Source organism: Mastigoproctus giganteus, chromosome 3, assembly GCF_048544385.1.
Source record: "Mastigoproctus giganteus isolate SK-2022 chromosome 3, ASM4854438v1, whole genome shotgun sequence".
NCBI classification, from domain to species: Eukaryota; Metazoa; Arthropoda; class Arachnida; order Uropygi; family Thelyphonidae; genus Mastigoproctus; species Mastigoproctus giganteus.
In genome coordinates this window covers 74,920,861-74,935,369 of record NC_143577.1, presented here as the reverse complement: position 1 = coordinate 74,935,369, position 14,509 = coordinate 74,920,861, and the positions used below count along the sequence as shown (strand labels likewise).

The 14,509-nt window shown below is 38.7% G+C and overlaps 1 protein-coding gene across 3 annotated transcripts in view; it reads left to right on the top strand.

The window, feature by feature from the left end:
• Nucleotides 1–14,509, top strand: part of LOC150088086 (nardilysin-like) — a 569,173-nt gene that overhangs the window by 127,777 nt on the left and 426,887 nt on the right. The window lies entirely within an intron of this gene.

Below are 14,509 nucleotides of genomic sequence, written 5' to 3'. Positions count from 1 at the left end.
ATAAAACCGTTATTTCGTTCGAATCTTGCAGGCATTGTTTTTGTATATAGTGATAGAGAATTCAAATTTTTAATTGAGGTAGCTAGGTAGCTCTAACGTATAATTATAGAAACAGTAATATGCTTCACTGTTTCTATTAGATAGCGTAGTATTGACATTTAATTAATTTAATTTATTGATCTTATTAATTTAAAATATCATGCCCCAAACTAGAGCAGCAAAGCAACGGGCACAAAGTGGCAGGAGTCCTGTGATTCGGGGGAGAACTGAGGGGGGCGATTCTCCAACGCATCACAGCCTAAAAAAATGTGCAGCTTGTGAAATGTTTGCCGAACTATCTGGAACGGAACATGATATTGCCATGGGGGATGTCTTTGTGTGTGCGCGCGATGTAAGGAGTGTAAGGAAATCAGGCGACAACTCAGCGTTGTTATGGGCCTATATGAGAGTTTGAAGGACAGGGTGGGTGCCCTCGAAAGATCTAAATTGAGGGGCCCATCAGGCTCTTAGCTGCCCACATCAATGCCAGAGCTTGCACTTGGACATCACGCAACACAGTGGCAACCCTCAAGGCAGAATGCACTGGTCCCACAGGAACTAGCAGTTGTTGGTGACTCTATTGTCAGGGAAATGGGAAACATGCTTTGTAAAAAGGATAGGTGGAACAGGACCAGGGTATATCTACCAGGGGCAAAGGTTGATGACATTGTAGAGCAGATATCATCTTTTAGGGGCACAAAAGGTGATATAGTTGTACACGTTGGCACTAATGATATTAAGAGTAGGAGACCGGCAGAATTACTTAACAAGTACAGGTCACTGATGAAAAAAAGCCATGAATTAGGATTCAATTTGAAAGTGTCTGCAATTCTGCCCAGACACGATAGGAGGGAGTATATGATGAGAGCCTTGTCGATCAATTCGGCCCTGGAAAGATTGTGCAAGGCTCAAGGGATAGAATTTTTTTCAGTCTGGACTGTACTTGTTAACAGGAGAGACTGCTTCTACAGGGATGGGATACACTTAAATAGAAAGGGTGCAAGAATATTTGCTGATGCTATTGAGGCAGTGTTGGGTGGGTCGGAAAACTGATAGCTTGTTGGGAGGCCCCCGAGTGCCAAGCGTTTCTAGTGATCAGGTGATATCTCTGCGATTATAAAGCGATTTCTAAAGTGATAGTGATACACATTTATAGAGTTTAAAGAAAATCCTCTATTGTACATATATATATAGTCGCTGAAAAGTATCAGCACAAAGAATCCTAAGAAAGGAAAGACATCTTTCTTTTATTTATTTTCTAGTTCTACTAACTACTAGTCAACTTCCGCTTGGTCACTAGGTGGCACCGCTCCTGCCTCCCCGTGGCGGGGCCGGAAACCTGGGAGGAAAAGCTCTCACTCCCAGGGCTAAAAGGAGCAAACATGAATGATCCAAATACCACAACCACAGATCCCAAAGAACCGACTCCTTTGAGTCGGAAAAATGAGGATAACGAGACAAATGTTACCAAAAGACAAAAAAAGGACATAACATCGCTTCATGCACCTACCTTTCTAGTCCTTCATTCAACATCAGAACAGCCATTGGGAAAACTGTCGCCATTTCTGATCCAAAAATGTCTAGAAAGTGTAGCTGGAACACCAAAAAATGTCAAGAGACTGAAATCAGGCGACATTTTAGTCGAGGCAGCCAATGCCAAACATGCAGAAAGACTGCTTCAGATGAGAAATTTTGGAGGGATCCCAGTAGCAGTCTCTCCCCATAACAGCCTAAATACATCAAAAGGAGTAATTTCTGAATGGGACCTTATTAGTGTCTCAGAAGAAGAAATTAAAAATGAGCTAGAAGATCAAGGTGTCATTGCTGTGAGAAGGATTAATGTTACTAGAGATGGTGTACTTACTCCAACTAGAAATTTGATACTGACCTTTAACACTCCCAAACCACCTACATCGGTAAAGGCCGGATATCTAAATTGTAACATCAGACCATACATTCCGAATCCTCTCCGCTGCTTTAAATGCCAAAAGTATGGTCATTCACAAATGGCATGCCGTGGAGTTCCTATCTGTTCCAACTGTGGATCTCAAGATCATACCAATCAGAACTGTCCAGCCGAGCAACCAAAGTGTCCAAATTGTAAGGGGGATCATTCCGCCTATTCTAAGAACTGCGAATTCTGGAAAAGAGAAAAGCAGATTCAACGATATAAAGTAGAACACTCCGTCACATACCAAGAAGCTAAGAGAACTGTACTCCCAACTATTTTAAACAGACCTTCCTATGCACAGGTCATAAAGAAATGGCGTACAATAGAGACGCAAACAGATTTCACGATTCCCCCAAAGAAGTCTATTTCGGACTGGGCACGAGGTCTACTTATCACATCCCAGCCAAAACAAAAAGAGAAAGTCACAAACACACCACTATCTGTACCTCCAAATGCAAAACACACAGAAACAAAAGCCACAGAAAAACGTAATGTCATAAGCCAGAAGCCAACAGAACAAATGGATACAGAATTGACCAATCAAGCAGAGGAATCAGTACTAGAGATTTTTGCGGAAGAAGAGATGGATACCGGCAAACCATATTTTCCAAAGGAAAAACATAAACTTGAAAAGCTTAAAGCAACAACTAAGAAACAGTCTGACACTTTCTCGAAAACCAAATAATGGGGATTATAATCCAATGGAACTGCAGAGGTTTCCGCACTAATATACATGATATATATGATCTGATTGCACAGCATACCCCGCTGTGCCTTTGCCTGCAAGAAACATATCTCAGACCTCAAGACTCTCCCACAGTAAAGAACTATATCACATACCATAAAGACAGAGTAACAGGCGGCACGACCCATGGTGGTGTGGCAATTTTCATAAATTCACACATTCCTTCCCAAGTTCTTCCACTAAACACAACCCTTGAGGCGGTTGCAGTACACATAGCCATTAAATCTCTCATAACCATTATAACAATTTACGTTCCCTCAAACGAAGAATTACAACAACAAGACTTAGAAGATATATTAACTCAGTTACCTCCACCCTTCTGTATACTGGGAGACCTCAATGGACACAGTCCTATGTGGGGAAACACAGCCGTAGACCGGAGAGGAAAACAGATCGAAAAATGGATAGAACAGAATGACTTAACCCTTGAATGATGGCACACATACATACACGCATCTTCCATCGGGAAACAGCACAGCTATTGACCTATCATTGTGCTCTCCAACATTATTTCCAATACTTGATTGGTCTGTACACAGAGATCCTCTCAGCAGCGATCACTATCCAATAATCATTTCCATGATATCAGAAACCACATGTCAGTCACGTAGAAATCCCAAATGGAAAGTAAATGAAGCGGATTGGGAAAAGTATAAATCCATTGTAAAATTAGATGCAGATATTATCAAACAAAAACCGTTAGATGCAGCAGTACAATATGTAACAAATAAACTAATCCAAGCTGCTGAGCAGACTATTCCAAAAACATCACCACACCTTCCAAGACATCCAAAACCATGGTGGAATGAAGAATGTTCACACGCTAAAAGAGAGAGAAATAAAACCTGGAACAATTTCCGAAGATGTCCCACTACAGAGAACCTAGTATTATTCAAAAAGGCACGAGCGCAAGCCAGGTATGTTAGAAGAGCCAGTAGCAAAGCATCCTGGATAAAATTTGCATCCACTTTAACAAGTTCCACACCATCTCAAACTGTCTGGAATAAAATCAGAAAAATGAATGGCAGATACCAGATTAATCCACCTCCAATCCTAAACTGGAATGGACAAATCACCGCACAGCCTTCAGAAATAGCCAATGCACTGGGTGAAACCTTTGCCAAAACATCAGCAACCACATCATATACTCCTAATTTTCAAATATACAAGGCAAGAATAGAAAAACACAAACTGAATTTTTCCACAAGAAATGACGAACAGTACAACCTTCCGTTAACTTTCCATGAATTAAAAAAAGCTCTGTCGCAGACAAAGCAAAGCGCTGTAGGACCAGACCAAATTCACTACATGATGATAAAGGAACTTGACCACCAATCCCAAATGGCATTACTTGAACTGTTCAACAAAATCTTTCTAGAAAACCAGTTTCCACATAGTTGGCAGCATGCAATAATTTTGGCTTTCCCAAAACCGGGAAAGGATCTTTCCAATCCACGCAACTACCGTCCAATTGCTTTAACAAGTTGCCTAGGCAAAGTTATGGAAAAAATCATCAACGCTCATTTAATGTGGTATTTGAACAGTAATAACTTTCTCGACCCGGCACAGCATGGTTTCAGGAAAAATCGCTCAACACTAGACCTACTTATAAAATTAGAAAACAGTATACGGAATGCCTTCATCCGAAAGGAACATCACGTAATGATCTGCTTTGATATAGAAAAAGCTTACGATACGGCATGGCGTTATGGAATCCTTCAAAACCTATACCTGCTTGGTTTACGTGGACATCTTCCTAAATATATCCAAAATTTCTTGCAACACAGGACATTCCAAGTTAGGCTGCAGACAATCCTTTCAAAGGTTTTCATCCAAGAAGAAGGAGTGCCTCAAGGATCTGTGCTTAGCACGACCCTGTTCGCTATTAAAATAAATACAATAACCGAGCAAATTCCAAGAATCATTGACGCAGCTTTATACGTTGACGATTTCAGCATTTCATATCACTCTCAGAATATGCGAAGTATAGAATGGCAGCTACAAGGAACAGTAAACAAAATAAGCAAATGGGCTCAAACAAATGGCTTCCGGATTTCCACACAAAAAACTGCGTGCATACACTTCTGTAGAAAACGAAACCTACACCCTGATCCTGAATTGAAACTTGACGGACATATTATCCCAGTAGTACCAAGCATAAGATTCTTAGGACTTCTTTTGGATAAGAAACTAACATTCCTTGATCACATTAAACAACTCCGGCTTTCTTGCTTAAAGAAATTAAACATTCTCAAAGTTCTTTCCACAACAACTTGGGGAGCAGATCGACGTACACTTCTCAAACTTTATCGATCTATAGTTCGTGCCAAACTAGATTATGGAGCAGCTGTTTACGACTCGGCTAAACCAAGTGCTTTGAGATGGTTAGACCCCATACACCACAGTGCACTCCGTATAGCACTCGGCGCTTTTCGAACTTCACCTATACCAAGCCTTTATGCAGAAGCCCATGAACCTTCATTGGAGCTTAGACGACAGAACTTGTTATTGCACTATGCCGTCAAGATAAAATCTATCAGTGATCATCCCAATAGAGATTTTCTGTTTTCATATAACTGGGAAAACATATACCAAGCCCATCCATGGATGAATCGACCTGCCAACATCCGTCTGAAAGATTTACTACTAAGCCGAGAACTTGATTATGACAACGTAGCTACTGCAATTACACAGACCATTCCACCATGGTGCATAGTTCAACCCATATATGATATGTATTTTCAAACCTGGGGGAAAAACACCCTATCCAGACAAAACTACCAGCAGTTATATGCAGCATACAAAGAACAATATCCACATCACACCTTCATATATACAGATGGGTCTAAGTCAGAGACTTGTGTAGGCGCTGCAATTCATTTTGAGGATCGTACCTTCATCCAACAACTCCCAAAAGAATGCAGTATTTTTACTGCTGAATTACAAGCCATTTCAATGGCTATAAACCAAATCAAACATAAACAGATAGCAAACAGCATTATTTTCACGGACTCGCTTAGCTCTGTTACTGCCTTGCAGAACGCAAATACCAAAGGACACCCAATCCTACAACATATCCAAATTTCAGTATCAAAGGTATTACAAACAAATCACAATATCAGAATCTGCTGGATCCCAGGCCACACAGGAATAACTGGAAACGAAAGAGCAGACAAAGCAGCAAAAGAAGCTTCCACATCTGATTATGCCTTTCATACAATTCCATATACAGATTACAAGTCCTTGATCCACCAAAGTAGTATAAAACAATGGGAAAAACACTGGCTAGATCAGACTAGCAACAAACTTCGCCTAATAAAAGAAACACTTCGACCATGGCCTACTAGCTTCCGATCGAATAGACAAGAAGAAGTGATCCTCGCTCGATTGCGAATCGGGCATACACATATGACTCCCTGTTATCTACTCAGAGGTGAAAACCCCCCCCTCAATGCCAAAACTGTCAAGTTCCGCTAACTATACAACACTTCATGGTGAACTGTCCAAAATTTCATAGAGAACGTCAAAGAGCCTTTCAATCAATAATGAATAAACAAAACAATCTAATGCTTAAAACAATTTTAGATGACCGGCCAAATATAACCGAAGTTTTCTACTTCCTTAAGTTAACTGGATACTTTCAAAACATATAAAATTAATAGTACACCTTCTATAGAGAAACTACACAAATATATATAGCAAAGTCTTGGTTCTGCCATAAACCACAAGTAAAGTAAAAAAAAAAATGCTGATATACAAAACTCTCCTACCTAGGCTAGGCGCATTATAGCCTAAGCTGCTCTTGCGCCAATAGCTTGCAAATAACAACAACAACAACAGCTTGTTGGGATACAAGGACTAATTGTTTAACAGTAGCCATAGGCAGAGGTGAAGGTGATTCTTGCACAACTTCTATTAGAATAAGTAGCGACCTGGAGCGAGGGGTGTTGGGGGTTTCAGGGATGGATGGCAGTCATCATGAAACAGGTGGGTATATGGGATGTGTTAGAGTAACTAACATCATATTTAAGTAAATGTGGGATTTACTTAAAGGACTGGAATTTGGGGAGTACAATGTGTACAGAAAGGATAGACAGGATAGGAAGGGAGGAGGTGTTTTGCTGTTAATAAAGAAAAACATAAAATCAAAAGAAGTGCATCCAGTTGATATAGATGAACAGTGCACTGTTGAGTCAGTTTGTTGTGACATAAGCACTGCGAAAGCACAAATAAGAGTAGGAGTGTGTTATAGGCCTAATGACTCGAATCAGTATAATGAACAATTGTACAGAGAAATAGAGTGGGCTAGTAAAACGGAATGTCTTATAATGGGGAATTTTAACTTCCCAGATATTGACTGGAACTTGTGGGTTGGGCACTCACACTCTTGTCAGACTTTTGTGGATTTATTGGATGATTGTTTTCTGCAACAGCATGTTCGAGAGGCAACCAGAGAAAGTAATACTCTTGATCTGGTTATCAGCAGTGATCATTCATGTATTAGGAATTTGCAGATAAAAGAACCACTAGGTGGCAGTGATCACAGTGTACTGACGTGGGATTTACTTAAAGATTTAATTACCATCAGGGGTAAAGGAAAGGTTTTTTGCTTCCGTAACGGCGAGTACAGTGGTCTCTGACAGTTTTTAAATTCTGTACAGTGGGATCAACTGATGATGTTACCAACAGTAAATTCTAAGTGGGAAGCATTCAAGGAATTAATCGTGGAAGCTACTAAAAGTTTCATACCTATTAAGAAATATTGTTCAAGGTTTAGGCCTAAATGGTTGTCAAATGAACTAATGAGACTCGTAACAGAGAAGAAAAATGCATGGGATGCATATAAATTATCAAGCGACTCAGAAGCCTATGGCAGATATAAGTTAATCTGTAATCAGGTCACAAAGGAGATTCGGCAGGCAAAGGCAGATTACGAGAAATCCTTGGCAAAAGATGCTAAGAAAAACCGCAAGGATTTCTTTACTTATATAAACTCTAAAAGGAAGGGAATGAATCAGATTGGTCCACTTGATATTGATGGTTCGACTGGTGATGGTTCTGCTCAGATAGCAAACAAACTGAATGAGTATTTTGCATCTACATTCACACGTGAGGAATTATTAAATTAATTAATGATTTTGTAATAACTGAGAGCAAAGTGGAAGAGAAATTGTTGAATTTAAATGTAAGAAAAGCACCTGGAGTGGATGGGATCTATCCAGTTATATTAAAGGAGGCGGCAAAGCAACTAAGCAAATCCTTAGCCATAATTATGAGAGCATCCTTGGACTCAGGGGAGGTTCCCACGGACTGGAGATGTGCAAATGTATCCCCAATTCACAAAGGGGGATCGAAAGGTGACACGAGTAATTACAGACCAGTTAGTTTAACTTCTGTTTCGGGTAAAATAATGGAGTCACTGGTTAAAGATGCATTGCAGGATCATCTAGACAGGAGTGCAGCAATAATTCAGACACAGCATGGGTTTGTTAAGGGAAAGTCTTGTCTGACAAATTTGATAGAATATTATGATGTGGTTACAAAGGAACTGGATGCAAAAAATAATTTTAATATCATATATTTGGATTTCAGGAAAGCTTTTGACACTGTTGCGCATGGAAGACTATTGTACAAATTGGAGAAGAATGGTATTAAGGGTAAGTTGCTACAATGGATAAAAGGATGGTTAAGTGCGAGAAAACAGAGAGTGGTAATCAAAAGGTGCTGCTCTTCTTGGACTAATGTTATTAGTGGAGTCCCACGGTTCGGTGTTAGGTCCACTGTTGTTTTGTATATTTATCAATGAAATTGATGAAGGTATATCAGGCTTAATGTCGAAGTTTGCAGATGATACAAAGGTTGGCAGGGTTGTTAATAGGGCTTGCATAAAACCGAGAAATTTCAAAACCGAGTTTAACCGAAGTTTACTCTTAAAACCGGTTTTAAAACCGATTTTCTCAGACTTAGGGAAAATAAGTAAAAGCTTATAACACAGGTATTTATTTTATCTTGGGTAGATTGTACAAATCGTAATCAAATCTTTTAAACAAAATCTATCACCTCTTATAGTAAAAAAAATAAAAAAATTAAAATGCTCCAAAAAAGTAACCGGCTTGAGATTATACAAAATTACAAATTGTAGTCAAATCCTTTGAATAAAAACTATCTTCTTGTATAGTTAACAAAAAAATAATAAGCCCTATAATAATAATTAATAAATAAAAATAATGTGAAAAAAAACAGCTTAAAGTATTTGTAAAATACTTTACAAATAGTAAAGTATTTAAAAATAAATACTTTACTATTTATTGCTCAGCTTTCTTCTGAAAATGATCCTTAAAAAAAAAACACAGTAAATTAAGCATTTTTCCTGATAGACTTGACCTTATTTTTGTGTTAAAGAGACCAGTGATCGAAAACACTCTCTCAGATTGGACACTTGTTGGTTTAATGGTCAGCAGTGCTCTATAAACTTTCTCCAGCTTTTCACTTCTACTGCTAGTTGCCTCCAAAATTTTAAATTCTTTGCTGATTTCCAATTCACTCGGATATTTTGAAGGCTCTTCAGTTAATCTCTTTATTACTATCATACTCTCGCATGAGTGTATCTCCAACATCGGAACTAGACGAGTCTTTGTTTTCTTCTAAAAGAACAGTTCGTTTATTTTCAGTTTCTTCATTCAACGCTAAGACTCCTTCGGAATGTTTTGCAAATAATCTCTGATAAATCTCTTCAGAGTGCTTTTTCCAAACTTGCTTACTTGGAAAATCAAAAGTTCTTGAACCTGAATCTTCTTTCCTAAACTTTTTGGGGTCATGTAGATAGCTCAGCAAAGCCACAGTTGGGCAATTTCGTCTTGCATTGTAACGCTGCAAAAGGCTTTGGTGAAACTTTAAAGCAAATGGGTTTTCTGCTGTATCAAGCTTAGCAAGCAAAAATTCTATTGAAGACTCTGCTTTAAGTAAGTCTGTATCTTCTGAGGTTATAGCCTTCAGAATCATTTCAACTGGTCGCAAAGTTTCACGTAGCAATTCAAGTGTTTTCCAGTCATCGTCAGACACGGCTTCAGTTGACAGTACTGCACATAGAGCATTTGGAATGCAATTTTTCAATTTCAAAAATCTCTCAATCATATAGAATGTGCTATCCCATCTAGCCTTGCAATCTAATATAAGTTTATATTCTTTCCTATTACATTTTGCTTTAACAAAATTTTGTAATATGTCATTTTTGTAGGCGATTTTCGAAAAAGCTTGCAAATTTTTCTGACTTTGTTAATAGTTTGTGCAATATTGGCCATTGGATTGAAGAAATAAATGAGCTCATCAGTAAAGTCGGTTTGATAAAGCATGCCTTACTCTCTTTCTTCAACTTCTTCATCATCACTACTTTCTTCATTATTTTCATTTTCCTCATTGTCTTTGGAAGACTCAGAGACTGTGGCACCATAATTGATTGCTTTTTCATAAAGTACATCTATAACTGACAGATGTATACAATGGGCTATACATTGTTGATGATTAGGCGCAATTTACTTGCCAAACTTAATCATCATTGCTGCTCCATCGGTGGTGCGGGCAACAATATCCTCATCCAAGTTCTAACCAAATTCCTTCAAGTGTCCATTCACAATTTGCTCAGTTCTTCTATCAAGTGAACCATTAATCTCAATAAGACCTAACCACCAATGATTGTCTTTTGAATGCTTATTTATATTCATATACCTTTTTATTTTGTATAGACGTATATTCGTCTAGAGTCAATGAATACCGTGCACCCAAAACCAATGAATTTTTGAAATGCTGAATGAGTTCTTTCTTAGTTTTATAACTTCACTTTCTTAGTGAAGCTGCTTTTTGGAGAACATTTGATCGCAAATTTAATTGGAATAAAGAAGCAAAAAACTTTCTACGATCGAAATTTGATGCAATATTCAGCGAATCTGTTTCTAGTGGGTAACCATCAATAAGGCGCGTTCCATAATTTGCCTGGCGAACAAGATAGATGGAAAGGAGAAATGTTGAGCATTTTCTTTTATGCTATCGCTCCGACTCACTCAGTCGTAAATGAGTACACCTGCATCGTGCCATGATACAGGTGGGAAGATAAAAAGGTACCCCTCCTAGATTTGGGCCACTTGCCCATGAGATTCGTACCTAAAAATAAAATAAAATAAAAAACATGTTTAAAACATAAAGCAGTTGAACGATCCAGACAAACGAACAAACAAAAGAAAATGTGTAACAAAATACTATATTCGCGAGGGCTAACTAAAAAAAATATTCGAATCCGGTTTTAGAAGCTCGGTTTCGGTTTTAACAACTCAATAGGAAAACCGGGTTTAACCGGTTTATAAAACCGGTTTGCAAGCCCTAGTTGTTAATGACAGTAATGGCAGTGTGCTACTGCGACAGAATCTGGATAATTTGGGCAGATGGGCTAAGAAGTGGCAATTGAAGGTTGACCTTGACAAATGCAAAGTGCTGCATATGGGTAGAAGTAATCCCAGAGGAATGTACCAACTGTGTGGTACTACACTTAAGGTGGTAGAAAGTGAAAAAGACCTGGGAGTAATTGTGCAGTCAGATATGAAGTTTTCTGAGCAATGCAGACAGGCTGCCAGGGCAGGTCATGGGGTTTTGTCAATGATATATAGGAATTTTGCTAGCAGAGAAAAGGAGGTGATTATCCCTCTGTATAAGGCAATGGTCAGGCCATGCCTTGAGTACTGCGTACAGGTCTGGAGGCCTCATTTTAGGAAGGATGTAGATTTACTTGAGCGTGTACAGAGAAGGGCAACAAGATTGGTGAGGGGAATGAGAGGAAAGAGAGGCTTAAGTTCTGCAAATTGCAGTGGCTGGAGACTAGGCACCTGCGCGGTGATCTGATTGAGGTCTGTAAGGCCTTGAATGGGTTCAGCATGCTGAATTCTGATGGGATCCTTCCACTTGTTCAGATTACGAACCTAAGGGGGCATAAATTCAAATTACGAAAGGACAGATGTAGAATAGATGTGTGGAAATTTGCCTTTAGCCAGCGGGTAGTTAATTGCTGGAACAAACTTCCATCTGTCGTTGTGGAAGTTGATAGGTTGAATAAATTTAAGGAGGAACTGGACAGGCATTTGGAGGGAATGGTGTGTTTTTTTTTTTTTTTTGGCTGATGCTGCATAAGCTCATACATTTGCTTTCTTGCATCACATGCCTCTACTACTACTACTACCAAACAGACTCAACGCATCACTTCCTTAGATTTTATGTGTTTCTTAACTAACAGCATAACCCCTCCTCCCTTCCTATCCTGTCTATCCTTTCTGTACACATTGTACTCCCCAAATTTCAATTCTGCCCTGCTTATGTCTGTGTGACACCATGCCTCTGATATCCCAACAATATCTGCCTTGGATGTCTTGACTAGCACTTCAAGCTCATCGAATTTATTACCTAGCATTGGTGTACATGCAGGTATACATGCACCTGTTTCTACTCTTAGTTAACCAGCCCATGTATTTACTTGTTTCACTATGACTTCCAGCAGTCATGGAAATCCCCATTGCCTTGCTTTCCAGGCTGCTGCTCAATTGCATTTCAATAGAAGCAGTGCAAGAATCGCTTTCACCTCTGCCAGTGGCTACTGTTAATCTACTATTCCGTGTATCCCCTCCCCCAAGCTATATTTACAAGCTGTATAAAGTGTAGCTAGAAATTTCAAGGAATAGCTACAGTAAATCATGCAAGTTGGTCCATACACTTACATTTGTGCAGGCAGTAATATACTGACACAATGTGCCTAAGATGCTGGTGCATCATAAAAACAACAATGTTGTATTCCTTCATCTGATTTTTTTAAACGAAAACTCCAAACTCTAAATGCATTAAAATCTATAGTATTTAGTACTGTGCATAGATTGAAGGTTGAGAAGACAGAAGATACTTTGACATTAGACTTGAATTTCTGTAGATGGTAATTTTCAGGAAATATATGTAAAGGAAGGGTGTTCCAGAATACAGAAGTAGAAGGGATAAATGAGGAAGAGGGAAATCTTTCTCTGTGAGTTTGGAGTTGGACAGCGAATGATGCTGACCTATTATGGCACGTGTTTGGACTGTTTGGGAGAGAATTGGGAATTACAGATGATAATTCAGAAGAATTATCCTCTGTAACTCTCAGATACTTCTATGCCCATATCTCTATGGGCATATTTCTATGCCCATAGAGAACTTCAATCCTTCTACAACACGGTTCTATCTTATTTCTCACAAAAAAGAGTCTGCTGCTGTTATGGTCATCTTCAATGATACACAGATAACTAGACAAGATCGACAAGATCACATATCTCTATTAAAGACTTCTAATCTATCTTGGCATGAGCACAGGTTTTCTGACTCCATTCAAAAGAGGGCAGTTAGGTTAATTAATGATCCATCTCTTATAAAGTCTCTCCACTCCTTGTCTCATAAATATTCAATTTATGCTGCATACCTTTTCTAGAGATAATTCTATGGGCATAGAAGTATCTGAGAGTTACAGAGGATAATTCTTCTGAATTATCATATTTGCTGACCTACCTACAATAGGTCAGTGAATGATGCTGACCTATTATGGCACGTATTTGGACTTTTGGAAGAGAGTTGGGAATTACAGATGAGAATGTCAGAAAAACTGAAGGTAGCATGGTTACAAAATACCTGTTTATACATTGGAAAACACTACAGGAAATTCAGGCTGTTATGTTGGTGGTGTTAGGAGAACAGTGCCCATGCTGATATTCAACATTAAAAATCGGGGTGCAAAATTTAAAATGTTTTTTTTTTTGACACTGAGGATACAGAGAGGACAGGAAGATGAGTTTCTGTGACAGTGTCCGAAAATGTTGATGTCATTTACACTATGAAACTGTTTGATAGACTAATTTCTGCTAAACAGATAGCTGAGACTGGGCATGTCTTGAGAATGTGTTGAAAATGTTATTCTGACATTTTGAACATACGGAAGCTTTCTCCAATTGGGTTCCCAAACATTTGAATGCTGATCAAAAGTGACAGTGTGTCGTCTGCAATTGCCATTCTTTGTCATTTTGAGCAAGGTGACAATGATTTTTTTGGTGCGAGGCCTGACCTTGGCTGTAACAGGGTTGTTTCATTATGTCACAGACACCAAAGAATAGTCAAAAGAATGGAGGCACAGTGGCTCCCCAATCCAAAGAATTTCTGCACCCAGATATCTCCAGTGGAGGTCATGGCCTCTGTTATTTGGGATATACCTGGAAAAGGGTAAAATAGTAATTGCTGAGCATTATTCATCACTTTTGTACAAACTGAAGGAGGAATTGAAGGTCAAATGCAGGAGGAAGCTCACCTGAGAAGTGCTGTTTTTTTGCAGGACAGTGCTTTGGTGTGCACACATGCAGCATGTGAAACGCATGCTAATTTGGCTGAAATAGACATCCAGCTTCCATCTTCATTCCCATATTCACCAGATCTCGCACTCTTGAGCTACCTCTTCCAAGATCTCAAAAAACATTTAAAGGATATCAACATTAATTGATGTTCTTATGAGCAATGTAAACATGGTTTGGAGAGCAGTCTTTCGATTTCTATTTGAAAGATTTACTTACTGTAGGAACATCATTGTAGAAAGTGTGTGGAATTTAAATATGTAGGATAAACTATGTATATAATTGGTTACCTTGTTTCTTTCAGTTATAGGGCTGAAAAGTTATCAGTATGTCCTCATATTATTCTTTTTTTAAACTATTTTGAATTCAAAGAAA